Source organism: Ambystoma mexicanum, chromosome 2p (assembly GCF_040938575.1).
Source record: "Ambystoma mexicanum isolate Mex_15411 chromosome 2p, UKY_AmexF1_1, whole genome shotgun sequence".
NCBI classification, from domain to species: Eukaryota; Metazoa; Chordata; class Amphibia; order Caudata; family Ambystomatidae; genus Ambystoma; species Ambystoma mexicanum.
In genome coordinates this window covers 1,426,385,061-1,426,406,458 of record NC_090923.1, presented here as the reverse complement: position 1 = coordinate 1,426,406,458, position 21,398 = coordinate 1,426,385,061, and the positions used below count along the sequence as shown (strand labels likewise).

Sequence of the window (21,398 nt, the reverse complement as noted above, 5' to 3'; positions counted from 1 at the left end):
ATTGGGATGTTCCTGCGCAGGCATATATTGTGCAGCATGGCACATACGAGCGTGATTTTACCCGTCTTCACTGGGCTGTACAGCAGTGATCCGTCAGATCTGCTCAGACAGCGGAAACAGGCCTTCAGCAGTCCAAATGTCCTCTCAATCATTCCACGTGTGCGGATATGTGCCCTATTGTATGCCTCTTCATGCCTGTTCCTTGGTCTCCGTACAGGTGTCATCATCCATGGCGTGAGTGCATATCCTGCATCACCTACATGGGATGTAGATGGGGGAACATGTCAGTGTTTGTGGCATCATGTCCTCATCTGCTGCTGTGCAATCTTGTATCATCATTCATTCATGCATATGTACCATGCAGTGTATGGAGGTATGTTTTGGGCATCACAATGTATGTCGCTAACTGGATATGGGCCTACACATTAACTTGCATGTTTACTGTGCCCTGCGTGTGACGTTTGATTGTGGGCGTGTCACGGTGCAGAGCTATCCACACATGGAAGAGTGACTCGACTGTAAGGAAGTAGTAAATACACGTCGTCTCATTTACACGCCTCTCGTGCCTTTTGAGGCAGTGTTTCAAATGAGGGTGGCTGTCTGCAGTGGCACAAGGTTCATGGGACAGTGACGGGATTGGCTGTGCCAGCGTGTGCACGGGCACATTGTGGTGCCCTGTCATGTCTTCCTTCATGATGTTTGGCAACCGCTGTGTATTTGGTAGATGGAAGGGGGGTGATGCATGTGCGGTCACAGCGGCACACTCACAATGCTCATTGGCCTGGACACACACACACCACTTCGACAGGGTTGTAGCACTGTCAGCTGTACTCCCCCAATAGCCATGTGCTTTGTCCGGCATAGCGTTCCATGTACCGTGGCAACGTGGAATTCCGCAGTACCATTGAGTCATGTGATGAGCCTGGGAAATGTGCGCAGCAGTGTGTAATCAGTTGAATGGCATCACAAACCATCTGGACATTCAAAGAGTGATACTGTTTCCTATTGCAGAACACCACCTCAATTGCACGTGGTACTGTCAGCTCAACGTGTGTGCAGTCAACTGCGCCTATGCAATTTGGCATGCCTGCTATGGCATGGAAGGCCAACTTGGTGGCAATGACCTCGGGGAGGGTGCGGTGTAGGGCTATGTGTTCCGACACATGGCGCAACAGGGCATCCAGTACCTGTACCAGGATTTTTGAGAAACGGGGTTGTGATATGCCGTGCAGCTCACCAACCGTGTGTTGATAGGTGCCAGTGCCAAGGAAATGCAGTACTGAGACCACCTTCAAGAGGGGGGGGGATGGCGGTGGGAGTGTCAATTTGGCTGCTGATGTTGTCCTCAAGCATGGCAGTGATGTGCAGGATTGTTGCACGGTCCAGCCGGTATAGTGTGTGGATCTGTCCTGGGGTGAGGTTCCAGGGTGAGGCCCTGATGCGTGGTATTGCTGGCTGGCGGCGGGGTCGGGCTGGCTGGGCAATGGGGTTTGCCATAGCTGCAGGGTTGGCTGGTTGCCACCTGCGTCTCCTCCGCCTACGCCTCCTCCTCTGCGCCATTACTGCCACCATGTGCAGTGCTGCCTGTTGGTTGAGTAGGCCCAGTCCCAGTGCTACTAGACCTGCTGCCTGCATGGTTCTGTGGTGTGTTGGGCTGGGTGTGGCCCTTTTGTAGGCTCCCAGTGGCCTGCTAGGTCCAGCTGGGCTGATTTGGTGCACCTGTGCCCTGATTCAGTTCAGCAGGCAGTGTATAACGCCATGTTCGCAGTGGCGGCGGTTCCGCAACCGTGATCACAGTATTTACGCCATTTTTTTGCTGGTATTTCCGTGTCCGCGCTAGTTGTGATGCTCACGGTGTTTCGTGTTGACGGTAACGGAGGGGTTTCCGTGCAGACGGACTTAACGGGACCCCTATTTCCGCGGTGGCGGTTGAGGGTGGTGCTATTACCGGGGCCGCGGGTCATGATTGGGCGGACATGGAAACGGTGCCGGTATGGTTTTACCGGCAGTGTTAATTCCGGACCGGAGTACTTGTAATGAGGCCCAATATGTCAATTAGTGCAAGATATATGAAATCTTGTCATTGTTATGGTAGGCAGAACTATGAAACCTGAACCTTATGAGATCATTAGAAGTAAGGGCTACGCTTGGTTGCAAGGTATGATGTGTGAGGAATGGTCATGATGAAGGACATAAAAATACTGAAAAGAATTTCTATTGCAAAGTGGTCATAGGATTGGGTTTGTATTCTAGTCGGGTTAGGTAACATTCTTTAAACTAAGCAAAGGGGAAAATGTGCTAAAAAGATAAATATCTTACATAAAAATCGCTATTGATGGCTAAACTCAGACAAATCAAATGGATTTGGTGGCGGTTAAATCCAGAAAATGCATCTCAGATCAGAGCATACTGCCATAGCCCAGGTTCGTACTACAAAATTGGAGAGTTCACGGCAGATCTCAGATCCTACAAACATCACTGGACCGATTTTTACATCAAGGGAAGGAAAGATAGCTAATACACTTAAAGGATGTGACCTTGTAAGACATGTTCTACAGCCTCGAGGAAGCGATCAGCATAGAAAGAACACAGTCACACTCACTTTAACACCACAGGGGCACAGAATTGTGAGACCTGCTCACGCTGAAGAGTGAACGAAATGGTACACTGCAATAAGCTCCACGATGAACCCCTTAAGCCAAGTAATGTGGATGGTCCAGCTACAATGGTGGGATCCTGTTACCCTCAAGTGCCCCCTTCTGCGGTGCTTTTTATACTGATTATCTTGCCAAACCCTTATTTAGCGTTCCCCCATGCTAAATATCTACTGTTTGTAGAACTCTGTTCTGAACTATTTTATCGATGGGTAACCAAAATATCAGGTCTATTTCTTTAACCTTTGAAATGTCTCTGTGGATTTGAATTGTTTTCATTCTGATTGTTGTTTTCATTTGATTATTCTGAAACAAAAAATCTTAGGCCTAAAGTTATTTCAATAAACTCAATTTCAGAAATGTAGTGATGATGCGTTCAGAGATTGACAGTATTTTGTGATCAGTAGCGACTTGTATTGGATGAAATTGTGATGTTTTCTAAAAATATGCAACAACATCTGATAGAATGTTAAAAAATATTGTCAGATGTTGTTCAAACAATTTACAATCACATTTGAAAAAGTATAAGACCTGTGTTTAAATTCTAGAGCTTTTAAATAAGTGATTTTGTCAGGAGCTATTGCCATTGATAAATCATTACCACTATGTGCTTCTCTCACGCCGACAACATCTTCCTAGGTGACTTCAACCTCCCAGGCAACAAGGCCACCTAACCTATCAAGGATGCTCTCCTCAGCCTTCTTGACACCCTCAGCCTCACACAGCACACGAAAGACCCAATGCACGAGAAAGGTAACATCCTGGACCTAATCATCACTGCACTGCCTTTCCTGAACTACACCGCTCCTCTCTCGCTTGACTTGTCTGGCCACCTGGCCGTGCCATTCAACATCCTGCACACCAGCCCAGACAAGCACTCCCAGCAGAAACCCTTCAAAAAAACCTTCAGGTCCTTCAAGAGCTTCCTGGTGGAAGCCCTCAAGGAAGACCTCACCAACCACCACCTGACATGGACCGAACACCCCCAACCAAACTCTGACTCTCTACTGGAAGCACTCAACACCACCTTCTCAGCCTCCATTCAACTGACACGCGCCTCTGAAAAAACATAAACACACACCTGCAAAACAAAACCGCCTGCACCATGGTAGACACAAGAACTCAACATCAGCAAAAGAATCATCAGGAAACACGAGGAAACCTGGCGCCGCTCCAGGAATGCATCTGGCCTGCAGCTCCCCAAGGAACTGAGAGAAACCCATCAACACCTAATCAACACAACCAAGGCCTCCTACTATCAGAACACCATAGCAGGAGCTGACAACAAAAGCACAGCCCTCTTCAAAGCGGTGAAGCACTGTGACAAACCACTACCCGACCCTGCCATACCACAGTCCATTAAAAAATCCACCACCATCAATACCTTCTTCATTGACAAAATCAGCAAGATTCACTAGCACATAGACATCAGCTCTGCATCCACAGACCCACTTCATGTCCCTTCTCATGACATTTCCACAGCATGGACAACATTCAAGACACTCTCTACAGAGGACTTAGTAGAAACCCACCCTGGCTGCCCTTAAAGCCACATTGTATACAGATGACATCCTCCCAGTATCCATCCTCAAGACCCTCCCCGCAGAAGCTCTCCTTCCCTACCTGGAGATCATCAACAGCTCCCCAAATCAAGGCACCTTCCCATCGACCCTAAAAACAACACAAATCCTCCCTCTACTAAAGAAACACACTCTGGATCCCGACAACCCAGGTAACTATTGCCCCATCAGCAATCTTCCCTTCCTAGGTAAGATAACCAAGAAAGCGGTAGCTGCACAACTGCAACAACACATCAACACCAACAATCTCCTCCAAACCTACCAATCCGGGTTTAGACCCAGATGCAGCAAGGAGACAGCAAACATACAAGGTGGTTGACAACGCCCTCAACATCCTTGACGATGGCCAACCCTGCCAGCTGTGTCTACTCAACCTCTCTGACACTTTCGACACAGTAGACCACCATGTACTGTGATGAATCCTGTGAATTCCTCACAAAAACCCTACATGAAGTCTCCTCCCAGGTGGCCAGGGAAAGGCAGTCGCTTCTTGATCCTGACCCTGGAGGCGGTATTAGCCAGGAGGATCACCTGGGAGGAGAAAGGTCCCTGGGGACAGGAGGACTTTGTGGGATGAGACACAGCATTTGTCGTCCTCAGGGAGGGGGATATCATTGATACTGGAATATGTAATGGCTTGCTGTCAGAGAGAGCTTTTATTTTCTCAAGCTGTCGGAATGTAGGTGAAAACAATCATAGCCAGTCATGTCTTGGGAGAAAGAGAACCCCTTTTAAAGTCATTGAAAGCTCTTATGAATCCCTGGGAAATAATAATAATGAGTCTTAAATGTTACCAATTTAGACCTTGAAAAAAAAAATCCTCTGTAAAGACAAATACGTCATTGAATCCTTGCAATACTCCTTTTGGGAATATGTATAAGGAAGGAAGTGAACTTTGTGATGATAATTTTATTAAGAAAGCTGAGTTTTATATTGTGGACTTCAAGTCCCACAATATCCAAAATACTGGGATGAAGAAGATGACTGCAGAGGCACAAGACTGCACGTTGCAGCCTGTTAAGGATAATGACCTGCACCTGGGGGAGGCGTAAAAGGCTCCATCGGGTGCAGTATATGCACTCTGAAGCGTTTTCTGTGTGTTGGTACAGTCATAAATGGCATTCCTTGCCGTAAATTCTTTTACATTTTTACTTCTCCTGAAAGCGCATCTTGGTTGGTCTAAGGGGCATTTCATTTGACAGTGGATTGAAGGAGCTTACAAATTTTATTTCATCGCCCTTGTTGGATTTCGGTCTGCATTCTAGTAATGCCTCTCAATGGTTGTTAGACGTACGTTTGTAAGACTTTTTTTTACACTTTTCTTAGGGTATTCCCTTTTCACAAGGTTATTTGTCAAAATGTTTGCTTCATGATCAAACTCAGTTTTTGTAGTGCTGTTCCTCTTAAGTCTGAGGAATTGTCAAATGGTAAATTCTCTCTTGCATGTCTCGGATGGAAGCTTGAGTATAATAATGAGTTTCTGTGTGTTCCTTTATGAAAGGGTTTTACTTTGAGTGATCTTTCCACATTGTCAACATATATTATTAAATCAAGGAAATTAATGGCTTCCTTGTCATGTTTCTCAGTAAACTTCAAAAATGGGTTTTGATCATTCAGTCACGTGAAAAAAGATTCAAAAGACGTAACGTCACCTTGCTATATTAGCAGTATGTCATCAATAAAACGCTTCCATAATTTAATACGCTGTTTATATGGATTGGTGTCAGCCAAGATTATATTGGGTTCTAGCGTTTCTACATAAAGATTGGCAAGAGTAGGCACCACTGCAGAACCCATTGCTGTGCGTGGATTTGCTTGAAAAATGTATTATTGAATTAAAAATTATTCTCAGTGAGAGACATTTCAGTACACCATAAAATGAAGGAGTTAGGTGTCTGGCTGTTGTTTCCTTTGTTTAAGAGTACTTCTTATACCCTATTGAGAGTCATCTTGATCAACTGGGTACCCTTCAATCATTTTAATTACCTCAGTAGTGTCCAGGATGTACGATTGCATATCTTTTCAAAAAGGGTTTAGAAAGCGATCAGCTAATTTTGCCAAGGGTTCCAAATAAAACGTGTACCCCGAAACTATGGGTTTTCCTGGTGGGTTCACTAATGTTTTGTGAATTTTGGGCAGTACGTAGAACTTCAGTAATTGCTGGCTTGTTAGTCATAAGGTATTGTGCCTCCTGTCTGGATAGCCAATGTCTCCGAAGAGCTTTCTCAACCTTGTTATTAATTAACAATTGTAGTTTTTTGGTGGGGCCTTCCAAGATTGGTTCATAGAACGTGTTGTCTCTCAGTTGGCGATCGCAGTCTGTTATGTAATGTTGTTTGTTTAACATCACATTGCTCCACCTTTGCCAGGTGTAGGCAATTAAGAAAAGCAGTAGCACAGGTGGAGTAGTATTGACGTCTCAACGGGACAGCAGAATCAGAGGTCCGATGAGAGACGAAGCGCCAGGACCACTGTGGTGTTTAAAACGGATACCGGTCCTGAGAGAGTCCCTTATGCTGACATCCTTGACTGCAGAAGTCGCGCAGCAGAAAGCACACAATTTTACAGTTTTCCCCATCGTCAGACAAGCGCTGATGACAGGCAAGCACCGGAGAGCTGTGAGAGCCAGGAGAGCTCTGCTGTTGTCAGACGCGGCCAGGGGATGCCGGAAGGAGAGGTTGCCGGGCCTAGCGGGAAACCAGAAGCAAAGGACTTGGAGGCAGCGAGGCAAACGAATGTGCACGCCGGACCCGGCGAGTTGACCGTTAGATTTTGAGCCCGGAGCATGCCGTAACCGTCCGCTGGCCAAGTCCAGGGGCCTTAATCTCAGAAATTATCTAAGCAAAGTAAAAGTGAAGAAGAAGAATGTTTTTGAATACCAAATTAATGTAAAGCAGGCTAATTTTCTGTTGAAACCCAAGCTGATTTAAAAAGGAGCAGATGGCAAAATAAGAGCTAAATTATCAGTCCAGAAGAGTTGTGGGTCAAATTAAAAGCCAACAACAAGAGAGGGCAATAACCCAAAAGGAAAATACAAACCACTATAGTCACAGCAAGGCAATTTATAAATAACCAGTATTGCCCAAGGCAAAATAAGGCAATTGAGAATGTCAATGTTTATAAAGCCCATGTGTAAATGAATTTATAAGAAGAAATGGTTTAAACCCACATTGCCAAAGCCAAAAAAGCATGAAAGTAAGACAGAAGCATTATCAGCATTTGGTTAGTGAGAAGTGGGGAGAAACAAGAGTGACAGGAAGGCTGTCCTTCTGATAGAAGGTATTCAGAAGGAATTGAGCATAACCTGTACTGAGTCTGGTTACCACAAATGTATACCAAATAGCACCAGTGTGGTTTTTGTTTCCCCTGAAGAGTTTCTTAAACTTGATGTTGTGGAGAACAATATATTGCTAACCTGTTTGAAGACAACACTTTCCACAGAAGTGCTTGCAGTTTGTTGTTTATTCTGGCCTGGCAGGAGAGTACACCGGGTCAGAGATCTTTGCAACATTATGATCTATTCGGGCAGGAGAGTACACCAGAGCAGAGAACTTTGTAGTAGTAAGGCTAACAGGTGAGTGCACCAGGTGGAAGCCATTGAAGTACTGTGGTGTGGATACAATTCTTGAAGAAGAAGTTGAAGAATCAAAGTGATTTTTGGGGATTAAATCTGAATCATCCTGACAATTTAATATCACTAAAGCAAGTGTTATGTTAACTGCTGAAGAATTATTTCATGTCGTCAAACAAGTGGTTTTGTGAACTGGTGCCGAAATATCCTGAAAAAAACATTTTTGTTAAAACAATTGCAGTAAGGAAATATTCTTTGATGATGAAAAGAAGTTGTTTTAAGATCTTTGTCACAAGTGGAAAAGAGAAAATCTTTGTTGAACACTTGTGAACTGTTGGTTGAATTCAAGTTGGACAGGATTTCCAACTTATAAGGAGAAACAGTTATCATGATGTGAACTTTTTGTTGCTTTTGAACTGCCATATGCACCTTGTTAAGTTCATGTATGTAAAAGTGTGAAAAACCTTTTGTTAGAGTGTTTGTTAGAGTGTTTCCTCTAGTTTATTTTAGGCAGGGAAATCCTCACCAGGGTAGGGATAGTGAGGTATTTATCCAACTTTTTGAGTTGATAAAATGGCATCTTTTGAAAAACCTTCACAAAGTTGTCCACCTCACATTTCTGACCCCTCACATCGCTTATGGACACCTACATTGGCGAATGGGGATCAGCAACCTTGTCTTATGCTGTTTCAAGTCCTAACTTACCAACCACCAGCAGTTTTTTCAGATGGACTGCTCTAGATCGCCAATGCTACCCATCACCTGCGGAGTCCTGCAGGGTTACATCCTCTCCCCAGTGATCTTCAATCTATATATGTAGCCGTGGTAGCCCTCCTAGGCACACACAACATCCACATCCACCATTATGCCAATGCGGTACAGCTATACCTCAAGACCGACTCCATCAAGGACATCCACAGGCTGAAAACCTGCATCTCACGGACCCAGTCTTGGATGTCCAGTACATACATGAAGCTCAACCCCTCCAAGACCAAATTCCTACACCTCACCAACAACACCGAACACCCAGTCATACAGACCTGGCTATCAACCATGACCCCTGAGGGCTTCACACCCGAGCTCACCTCTTGCGACAAGTCCCTCGGGTTCCACATCGACAAACACCTCTCTTTCAAGACACACATAGCTAAGAAATCTCAGACAGATTGGTATCAGCTCTCCCTCCTGCAGAAGCAAGCCCTTCCTCCCTCGAGACAGCTTTATATCCACTGTTTAAGCACTGGGCCTACCCCACCTGGATGGGGGCAATGCCCTCCTCGAAGGCCTACCGTCATCCTCCCTTGTGCCCCTGAGAAGTATCCTAAACGCTGCCACCTTCCTCATCAAGGGTCTATGCAGATACAAACACATCACCCCGGCTCTCATCGACATTCACTGGCTCCCACTCACAAATCACTTTCAAGTCTTGCTGCATCACCTACAAGGCAGTCGCCCTCAAGTCCTCCAGCTACCTCGCAGAGGAACTCTGCATATCCGGTGGACAGTGCACCACCAGAAGCCAGGACATGTGCAGACTTGAAATCCACCACTGCAAAAAAGAAAGGACTAGAAAACAAGCCTTCTCTGCCAATGCCCGAAGACTATACAACATCCTCCCCATCAGCATCAGACTCACCCCCACGCTACTACAATTCAGAAAAGAACTCAAGACCCACCTCTTGAAGGAGTCTTTCCTCCTCAACACCTAGACCATCACATCGCCCCTCGCGCAACCTGACTCGCTAGATGCCGTTTGCCCCTCTCCAACCCGCCACCCTGTACAGCTGTGTTTATCCTCTGTGACCCTCTGTATCCTTCCTCTGCTCTATATCTGTTCTGTTGTTACCTCTGAAAAGCGCTCTTTTATGCATCTGTACTGTTGTATACCTCTGTAAAGTGCTCTGTTGCTTGTCAAAGCTAGGTCTGCGCTCAATAAATACAGTAATAATAATAATAATGATAATAATAAAAACAATAATAATAATAATAATAATAATAGTAGTAATAAATGACCCCCCTACTGAAATGTCCTATGCCAAAGACTGTAATGGAAGTTACATGTTTTCTGGTATGTACTTAAATACTTTTCTAGGCCAGGTAAACAGTAGATTGGAGAGTGCCACAAGGCTCTGCACAATAATTTTAGTTTTTTAGTTTTTCCAAGGAAATTCTGCTACGGTCCTCATTAGTTTACACTTCGTTTTCTGAATGTATTCTGATGATACTTCGGTGGGGATCCAGAATTACTGCAGATCCAGAATAACATCCATTGGACTCCATGGGAGTGGGAAGACGGAAGCACTGAAACCGTTGCTAACGGGGCCAGTATTTCTGTGAGAAGTCTGCCTACCGGTACCTTTGCACCGGGAAGGTCAGACCTGCCAGGCGCAACGGCCCCTGCCAGCAGACTTCTAGTGTGGCGGTCCGGAAAGGGTGCCGGTACGTTGCAACCAGCACCCTTATTTCCAGACAGCCCCACTTGTAATGAGTCCCCTTTTATTCAACCATTTATGAGGTTTTTATGTGTATTTTAACACATCAATTGTCAAAAATAAAAAAATGTGAACTTGCATTTTTTTAAAAGTAATATTCATCCCATTAAAAGTGATTAATGAGTTGAAGCCCCTTTGTACCTTCTACTTTCCCACTGGCTTTACTTTATGCCCCTGCTGCTTTTGTTTCTTTGTGTTTTCCATTGTTCTGTCCTCACCCTAACTCATTTTTTTGACATTGCAAGGGTATATTTTTATTTAGATGTTTTTCATTGAAGTAAATAAGATCAGATGGCAGGATACAATGGTCTTCCCTGGGCATTCGAGAGAAGGGATCCAGTACTGAATGTTGCTCCTTCGAGAACCGCTACTACCATTTAACAAATCGGAATCAACAAAAAACTGTTGCTTAACTATCAGGTCAACCAACTGATCAACGCTTACAACTACCACTTCAAAAACTTCATCATCACCTACAAAGTGGTTCACACCATGAGATTACATCCTTCCTACTCACATCACTACACAAAGTGCCTCGGAGCCCTAGGAATCTACTCATGGATCACCTCAAGACCTTCCTCTTTTCTTCTGCTTTCTCTCCTCCTCTCCCCTGCTGATCTCCTGGCTGAATCTGAAACTGGACTGGTTACCTGGCTACCCTCTGACCTCGGGCCCAGGTCTCCTCCCCACCAGTTGCACTCCTGCACTGCCCCCCTGGCAACCCTTGCACTTGGGGACTGTTTCTGTATTCCTACAGACCCTACCAGCACTTGACCCCAGATGTCTGCTCTTACCCTTGCCACCAGCTGGCCGCACTTTTAATTATTGTCTTATTTATTTTACTATTATCCTATGTACTTCACTGCCCCCTTCCCTTTGCCCCTGCACTTTTCCCCTTCCCCTCCCCCTGCACTTGCGCGATCTCAGTGTCACCTGGCCTAGTGGGATTGCTGTCTGTCTTCCCTTTGTTTCCCCTCCCTTGCCTTGTCGCGCCTTGAAACACTTGTGTATAGGCGCCTTATAAATGCCATATCATATCATACCATAACTATGCCAAGAATTTGGAAACAAGTGTGGATGGTTGATTATGCGTGGTGCAAAGCATTTTATCCTGAGTCGTCTTCTGACATTGGAGAAAGAATACTGCAGATCATGTCAAAAAAAGAAGAAATAACTTCACCTATCCCTCTTTCTGAATGCATACAGCCCGAACATCGCAAAATACCTACCACTTTCGTGCTCCAGTCTCCCAAATTTCTTCATGTTCCTCCTCTCATACCACTTACTTATGAAGCACCCACCATGATCAGGCTCACTCCTGCCCATGCTCAGAACTGCTCTATCATCTACATGTCCCTGCCACAAACGAGAATAATTCAACAAAAATGATGCCACAGCACCAGATTGCGTGACTGATTTTTATCTTGAAGCAGATGTTCCCAAACTAATTATTGAAGCAGTGTTGGCCCTACACCATTTTGATTCAACACCTCACTGCGAGTTAGAAACGATTCCGTATGTACAATTACCAAACGTGTGATTAATTTACTGAAATAACTTTAATGGTTATAACTTAGAGGATAGTTAATGTTACCCGCAGAGGGAGTGCATGCTCTTCTCCTAATAAGCTTCACAGTGCTTTCTTCCAGCTTTGAGCAGGTGTTCTTGGTCAGGTCATGTGTGAGCAGTCTTTTAATGTTAAGCTATGACATTGTTATTGTTATGTAAACAGCCATTTAGATGCCCCCCTACCCCCCAAGCTGGTTTCTAGTACTGAGCCATTGGTGTTGGGGCTGAAGTCTTTGGTCCTCATTACAAGTGTGCCAGTATCCCGTCTGTAATTCTGTTAGGATAGCAGCAAACTGAAGCATTACCAGGATATTATAGACTAATGATTGTTCCACAGTCGGATGCGCTGTCATATTACTTTCAACATGGCAGGTCATTTAGAAGTATGAAAGGATACATTGGATTCGCTTCCACAAATTAACGATGCAGGTAACTTTGTGGTTGAACTCGTTTAAGAGCTTTGTATACATAGTGTCAGTTAGTTTTATTATTTGTTATTATCCTTTTCTCGCCATTCAGGACATTGATTCAAACTCTTTGACACATCACTGAAGTGACTCAAAAGGATATTTAAACTACCAAGATTTACCAATGGGTAATTTATGAATTAATACTTGGTGTCATAGTGTGATTATTGTAAAGGCAAGGACCCAGCTTACACATTGGTTAAGGGATGATGGGGACCTATATGCATCCAGTTAAGGTATTTGCATGTGTTTGGCGCAACGGCTGTGGTTACATGACACATGTGGCTGGTAACACTGGGCTCCAAACGGTGGCACACATGGATATTAGGTGATTTTGTTATTATATGATATGTAATCAATGAATTTTCAATTGTCAATGGCAATTCTGATCTATGTCTTTATCACATTTGTTTTCTTTATATGTGTTGCTGATTACGCGTCGCTATTTTCAATAATATTTCAACCTGGTTGGGTAATGTATATGTTTATATTAATATATATATATAATTTTTGGTAATGTTTGATGTTTTCTCTGTATCATTTGACCCTAATCTGAATTGGGGGTTATACATATTTGAATTATTGGGGACTGTTCGGTATTCTATATACACAATGGAATGTTGATTATTATTTGGAGCAGAGCTTTGCCTTGAGAAAGACCTGTGAGGTCGAAACACGTGTTGGCATTTGACTCTGCAGATTTTGCAGATATTTGAACTTGACCTTGAATTGAATTAAAGAAATATTTTAATTAATTTCATGTTGTTTGTCAAAATAGGATCAGTACATTACTGGTCATGACCATGTTGAAAGTAATATGACAGCGCATCCGACTGTGGAACAATCATTAGTCTATGTGTTCTGATAAGTGGAAAAGAGGTGTACACCTGTTCCCACGGGTGCTGCAGTCTCCCCTTTTAGGGCAACTAATTTATCGGGGTTTTTTTGAATCATATTAGCTCAAGCGCTTCCGCATACCTGGAACACCTCTCAGGATTAGTCTTACCAGGATATTACAGGTGGCATAAAGGGCATTGTTTCCCCTTTCCATGGAATTCCATGGAGCTCTAGGCTGGAGGTAAATAAGGAAACCCCCACCAGCAAATCGGTAGTTTTGCGGTGCGGTAAAAGTGCTGGCACTGGATTTACTGGCCGTTTTATCTGCACTTTTACCCACCACCAACTTGTAATGACCCTCTTTGAATCAGTGGTTTTACCTCACCTCATTGTGATGTCTTTGTTGTTTCATGTGATGCCCCGTATGCAGTATATGTATTTATTTATTTGATTTTTAAAGCACTTAAAAGCCCATGGACATCAGGGAGCTGTTGCAATCCGGTTACACATAAAGTAGGCCTCAAATTAGAGGTGTGATTTCCGCTACAAGAAGTCATGCAGGTACACCAATGATCTATACAGTTTGCTTGGAAAACAGATACATTTTGCTCAGAATTAGTGTTGTTGCCAGGGAGTCCACGTTAAGCAAATAACCACGTTTTTAATGCCTTACGGAAAGGCCAATAGGAGACCCCTGCCCTTAGGTCAGGGGGAGGGCGTTCCAGTGGTTCACAGCCAGGGTGGGGAAGCTGGTCCCTCCTCCTCTTGCTCTTTTCACCTTTGGTAGGGTCAGGCGATGGGCATGGGTGGACCTTACTGGTCTGGTGGACTTAGATCTCATTATTTTATGGGGCAAGTATTGATGGGCAGAATTGGAAAAAGGCATTTGTGAGTAATGTACAAAGTTTTGAAGATAATCCTTTTCCAGACTGGTAACCAATGAACTTTTTTTCCCGGCCACTGAGATGTGGTCCCTTTTTGGGATCTTCAGGGCTGCTCTGAGAACATTGTTTTGGATTACCTGTAACTTATTGAGGTTCTGTTTAGAAGTTCCTGCAAAGAGGACATTACAGTAAACCAGTATCACCCCGATGATAGCTCAGGCAACAGTCAGACAACTGTACAGTGAAAAGAAATGTCTAGCCACGTTTAGGAGTTTAGCATTGTACGCTGACGAGGAGGCGATCGCATTCACTTGTTTGGCAAGCGACAGGGTGGCATCAAAGTGGACACCCAGTGTTTTTACTGTGCAGTAGATGTGTCTCTGAATTCCGTCTATGGTGAAGGATGTAAATTGGGTGTTGAGTTTCTTGAGCAGGCATGGGAACCTGCCAACAAGATTTCCATCTTCTCTTTATTCAAGCACAGGTCTGCATATCCTTCGTCAGGTCGGGAATCCTTGGTAAAAGAAAAACAGTCGCGCTTTCACTTACAAACTGTATTTCTCCTCTAAACCAATGTCTGAGAAAACTCTCATAGATCTACCTTCCAGGAAGGATGCTATCCAAGATGCTGCTTCTAGGCAGAAGTTAACTAAGGCTGTGAGGTGGTAGCACAATGTTTTGTGATCTACCAGGTTGAAGGCAGCTAATAAACCAAGAAGGTGGAGGAGCTGGTTTACCCTCATCTCTAAAGGCATTGGCCCTCATTCCGAGTATGGTGGTAGTCATGGCGCTATTTGCGCCATGACTGCCTCCCATACCGGTACCAACTCCGGTTTGGTTCAATGGGGACTTACCGGTCCATTCCGACCTTGGAGAGACCGGTAAGTCCCCATTTACCAAACCATTCCAAATTCCCATTTGAGCCCCTATAGGGCTCAATGAGAATGGGGAGGGTGCAAATAACGGGCCGGCGTATGCCAAGCCCGTTAATTGCGCCCATGTCCCTTAACGGATCCCGTTCATAACACCTGGTTAGACCAGGCGTTAAGGAAGGGACCCGCTAAGGGACCTCGTAGTAGGGCGGTAAGGGATTACCGGCACCGGTCTCCTTACCGGTGCCCGGTATCCCTTACAGCCCTACTCGGAATGAGGGCCATTGAGTTGGATTTTTAGATCTAAAAGCTCTGATTCGTGCAGTGACTAGGCCGGGAACCTAATTGACCCATCCTTAGGATGTGATTAGATTCAAGGCATGACTGTATTTTGCTGTAGACTGCCCTGTCTAGAAACTTTAGTAAGAAGGGTGCTGTACTGATGGGCCGGTAGTTATTTGGTGATGAAGGATCTGCAGATTAGAGAAAGTACATAGGACTCTTTTAAGTTAACTGGGACCAGGGTGGACAAGAAGGGGCATCGGTGAATCAATGTGATAAACGGGAATAAGGCTTCGGAGCACTCTTTGATAATGGTGGCTGGGCAGATGTCCCCTTTGCATCTAGATGGTTTTAGATTTCTAAGAATGTTGGTTATTTCTGCTTCCAAAACTTCTTTGAAGTGGAAAGGTGGAGTGGAGTGAATTTGGTTGTGTTAGAAGAAGGGTTGATGGGGCGAGCTGAAGCTTGTTTCTTTTCAATATTCTGCTGTAGGGAACTTATTGCTTAATCGCATGGCATTCTGAATGTTAGTGCACCAGGTCTCGTCCTTGGTGATGGTGGTGGGGTTGAGGCGGGAGTCTGTAATTCTCTAAGATTTTTAAATAACTCTTGCGAATTGGAGTTGGCCATGGTTATTCTTGTGTTGTAGGCTTCTGCTTTAGCTGCCGTGATAGTCTGCTTATATTCTGTGGCTATAGTGGTAAAGGCAGTTTTAGCAAGGTCAGTATGGTCTTTCTTCCAAATGGCTTGACCATGTCTTTTTTTTTTAACGTAAAGCTTGGAGTTCTGGTGTAAACCAGGAATTGAAATGGCTTGTTGGTTCGGCCTTTTTATGGAGAAGGGGCGCTACTAGGTTTGCTACTTTGGTTAGGCTACTTGTGTACAGGTCTGTTAGGATCTTTGGATCTCTTGAGTCTCAGTGTTTCAGGTCGAGGGGTGACGGAATGGGAAAGATTGATTCTTTGGAGATATTCCGGGGGCTGTGGGCCAGGGTAGGTTGCACGCTTGGGGAATCTAGGGGTTTTTGTTTCAGCAGGAGGAATCTAAAGCAGAAGATATGATGGACCGACCAAGGAGATGGGGCATTAGAGGTGACGGTGATCTGGCTGTTCAAATCAGCTACCCAGTCCAAGTATCGCCGTTTCATATGGGTAGGGATCAGTGACACAGTGTATAAAACCTAGGTCTGGGAGGGCATTCACCACCGCTAATGCTGCCATGACCAAAGGGGCATGGAGACCTAGATTGAAGTCACCAAGGAGTACGGCTCTTGATGATGGTTTAAAGTTATCCCCAATTATGTGAATGAGCTCTTCCTCAATGAAAAAGTGGAAGGTCTGGGCTGCCTGTAGATGGTATGTTTCACAGTGAGCAGTTCTCAGTTTCCACCCATCGAGCTACTCTGATGGGTCTGATTTGCAGGGAGTCTTTATGGATTAGTGTGACGCCTCCGCCTCGGGCACCTGTTCTGTCACATCTAAGTATGGTGTAGCCATCAGGGAGGGCTAGGGACAGGGCTAGGCCTGCCTGAAGCTTGGTGGAGCCATATTGAAGTTGCCTCTGAGAAACAGGCGAAATGATTTGTGCAGTGATAGGGTATTGGTTTATCCATGGAATGTAAGGTTTATATATATGGAAAGAAAAGGAGTGAGTTGTGTGTATATGGCATGCTTGTGGAGTGGAAAGTATTAGAATGTGGCTGGTGGAACATGGTGTGGTTTCCCGGTTTCCCCATGGAGTGCAGTTTGTGGAGAGTTTGCTTGGGTGCTTCACAATGTTTAGTTGTACGTTTCTGATCCTTATGAAAATTATTTTCCAACACCTCTCTGAAAAGAAGTGTACTTTGTTCATCCTCCTGAAGAGAACCGTGCCACCATTAACTCTCTGAACAGAACCACAATGCTCTCACCTCTCCGGGCAGAACATTATCACACTCATCTCTCAGAACATAACAATGTAATGCCGATCTTTCTGAGGCTTATCATCATCATTATGCCCATGCCACCATAACCTTATCAGCTGAATCTATGGCTATCGACAAATCAGAACAGGATTCACTTACCCACTTCCCATATTAGAACTATGTGCCTTCCACAGTTTTTAACAAAACGCTGTCTCCAGCCTATCATGCAACAACCTATATCGATGCTTCGTCTCAAAGGATAACCATGCGCTCTGTGTGACATAAAATTCACCTCTAAAGAAATGCAAGCAACTGCCTATTCCCTTACACACTACTCTAGCAGAGAACAGCCATCCTTGAACCCTGAGGCTTCCATTCCAGCTGCTCCAACCACACACCCAGACTCGGACAAAGTGCATGAACACAATATGTCCAGTAGCATAGTATACAGAAACACGGCACATGGCACATAATTGGATTACCAGACATGATATCAAATACCCTCAGATACAGACGACTCTGCACTCAGGCTAGGGTCCCTTGCCTGTTCCTTGGCCTCAGGCACAAACCCCATCTCTCTGAACCTTTAAACAAAATAAGCACATCAACAAAAACCATGTAGTACCGGAGCAGACCATCACAAAGAACACATCTGAACATAGGTCCACCCAAATGCCGCCCAACCATGCACCTATTATATGCCCAACCAGAGCCTGCTACAATACATACAGTGAGACACTAGCAGGCTGACAAGCACAACAATGTCATCCAAGACCCTTTAGCAATTACATTTGCTCTTATAGAGAACACTTTAACAATCAATAATATCCCCATTAACCTTAATATCCACCAGTCATTTCCTGATTTTAAAACCTTGAACTGGTGCATGGCCGATAAGGATACCTTCTTGCCAGATCTGCATGAGGAATTATTGCAGATCTGGATTGATTATGCATATATACCGGACCTTCAAGTAATCCTTTGGCTTTCTATGACACTTTGGATGCTACTATTAGGCGGTGTGTGACTCGTGCTGCTAGCACCCACCCAAGGGAAATAGATGCCAGGCAGAAGTGGTTTGGCAAAGGCTGTAGGCTGGCAAAGGCATAAAGGTTATCAACAGTGACACATCCTAGGACAGGGTTGTCCAACTCCAGGCCTCAATGGCTGGAAACATGTTGGATTTTCAGTATACCTCTCATTAATATTCATGAGATAAATTTGCATACAATGATTCTAAATGTATGGAATTATTTTCTCATGAATATTGAGGAGGGATATCTTGAAAACCCATCAGGCTTCCAGCCCTCTAGGCCTGGAGTTGGGCAGCCCTGTCCTAGGGGGAGAGATTGTTACAGTATTGCACAGAAATAGTTCAAGAGTATAACAATGTAATGGCTCTAAAGAAAGAAATCTTTATTGTGAAACAATGTGAAGCACGAAAAACGGCCGCAAATTCAGATGATCAGAGGGACTTTTGGCAGGTAATTTCACATGGGATGCTCCCACATACCGTTGATACGCTGCCGGTAACATGATCTCAGTGGTACACTTACTATAGTAGCCTGTACTCTGTTGATCAGAGAATGAGGGTCCAGAAGGCTAATGCGGTCACAAACATGGGAGGGTGCAGCCGATTAATAAGCTCTAGGAAACAGGACACATGAGAAACGATAGCATTTAACAAAAAAGAAGGTCAAACTGCGTTAAGCCACCCAAAATTTGATAAGGCTTCTGGCCCTGATTATCTACAGATTTATTAAGGAAAAAGCCAGAGGTTTGGGTCCCCTTTCTGACTAAGTTATTAAATTAACTAAATAAAGTTATAAAGTTGTCAGGAATCAATTATCATTCCCATTCATGAAAAGGGAAACCCTAAGGATAGGCCAATATCGCTCATGGGCTCTCTTTTAAAGTTCTATGCTAAAATGTTGGCATGAAGACTTCAAAAGTGGGGCGAGGAGAACAGCATTTTATCTCCTGCACAGGCGGGTTCAGGAAGTCTGTATCAAAAATAAACCAGTTATTTAGACTGGTATTGCTGATATGTAAATATGTCAATTTGAGGAGTCCCAACCTCTATGTTGCTTATGTAACTCTCCAGGGACCCTTTGACTTGGTCCGAAGGCATCGGCTTTGGACATTGTTAGTCTGTCTGTACCGCTGTGGCCGACACAATCAATTTGACATTTGTATTTTGACAACTATGGAGTGGTTTATTTGGCACCGAAGGATCTGTACTAGTCCATTTAACATCACCAAAGGGGTCAGGCAAGGATGTGAGATGGCTCCCCTGCTATTTTCAATATACATAAATGAGATAGATGCCATATTAAACACACTGAAAGCTTATGTTCCTTCATTGGGGGTGGGGGGGATAAATGGGGGATTCTCTTCTTTGCTGTTAATGCAGTTCTGGCATCTACAACTCTATAGGGACTGCAACGCCAATTGAACTTCTTTGCCTCCAAATTTCAGGAAAAAGGATTAAGGGACAATTTATCAAAAACCAAAACTATGACCATTCCCCCAAATAAAATCATCAAATCTCGAGAACACACATTCACTATAGCTGAGAAAAAGCTAGAAGAGGTGGTGGGCTATGATTATTTGGGTTTACATTGTGACTACATTGGCTAGGAGGGGATGGCAGTCACAAATGTTTCTAATTATTATGGCGATCAGACAATCACACATGCTATGGAGTTGTATGAAATACAGGCCAGTCTGGGTGCTAATTTGGCTGCAGCGATTTGGGGGCATGCTAACATTAGGAGGAAGAAAACAGGACCCTGAAACGGATTCTGAGTTTAGCAAATAGTGCACCAAATATCCCAATGTGAAAATGAAACCTTTGCTCTATTGATTATAATTGTGGAATGTCCCAGTACTCCATGCTGATCCCAAGAGCCTGCAGAATGTATTCAAACAGCAGGGGACTCCCTAGTTTACTTTTATTGATGACACATCTAAAAAATTGAGCCTGCCGTTGCTCTGGACCAAGAGTTTGGTCCTCATTTCAAAACTGAGTTAAGGAAGGCTTACGGGTAACAGTATCTTAAAGAGATTTGTAACTCTAGCGCAAGCCGCAAATAGGAAATTGGTAGCACGTTACCTCGATGTAAAGTGTAATATTGGTGTTGAGAAATATTTAGATATACAATGTCTAAAATCTGTAAAAAGACTAATGGCCAAAATGAGATTGGGAATTGTGCCTGTACACAGGTTTAAAGCTCTTCAGAACGGCCACTGGGGCAATTGTACATATTATAAAATTTGGGGATAAGACCAGTTATCACTTTTTCTGTACACGTCCCATCTATATCAGCCCAGTAAGACAGTTGTAAGACCTCTTTAAAAAGCACTGTGGTTAGTCAAAACAACCTTGCCTGAAAGTAGCTTCAACGCAATATTGAGCTTCCAAGAGAGATCATGGTCCCGTAAATTGTTCAAATCAGAATGTATACGTTGTTTTTAAGTAGAGCTGGACTGTATAGGTATCATATTTTTTTGCATTTGTATTCCTTTATTTATTAATGATTTTTAGCAAACGTTTAATAAAAGTTTGTGGAATCCGTATAATTGTTCGATGAAAAAAAAAAAAAAGGGAGATTTATTCGAATTTCAGCTGTATGAAATTTTTGTACAGTAGAACATTTTAAACAAGTCCCCCATTCCGTGGCATTATGGTGAACAAGGGAGCGGGGCTGCGGGGGTGTCACCCGCAACTTTGTTCACTGTAATGTTAGCAGAGGTTGCAGGGTTGTCCCCGCACCAGTTGTAATAAAGCTATGAAAAAAAAAAGAAAAGAAGACCCTGCCGTGCCTGTTCCCATGCACGCAAGTGAAGGGAACCAGCATTGCAGAGGGATGCGGGAGACGGCGGCACACAAGGAGGTGTGCCGCCCACAGGTAATTAAGGGGGTGGGGAGCAGGAGGTTGTCAGAAATGTCTGGGGGAGAGAAAGCCAAAAGTTATTTTCGGTAAAATAACTTTTTTTTTTTCTCCTTCGGATACTCCGGATTCGATTAATTCATGGTAGGTAATCCAAAGTTTGTATTGATTAATTAATTTATTAAATGTTTTACTGTTGCTGTTTTATCCTATGCTTATAAACAAATATTAATAATATAAAAAATGTCATACATCATTTGTCATATGTGCTGATACCTGTATTTAGGTACATAAATTATTGGGCTGGTGTCGACAGTGGCTAAAAGTAATGTGGTGGGTGGAAACAGCAAAGCATTAAAGGAAGCGTTATGGATACTACAACCATTCCGCCACT

At 44.0% G+C, this 21,398-nt stretch overlaps 1 protein-coding gene across 1 annotated transcript in view; it reads right to left on the bottom strand.

Annotated features, from left to right (window-relative positions):
- LOC138566067 (protein HEG-like) overlaps window positions 1-21,398 on the bottom strand; it is a 375,817-nt gene that overhangs the window by 260,325 nt on the left and 94,094 nt on the right. The window lies entirely within an intron of this gene.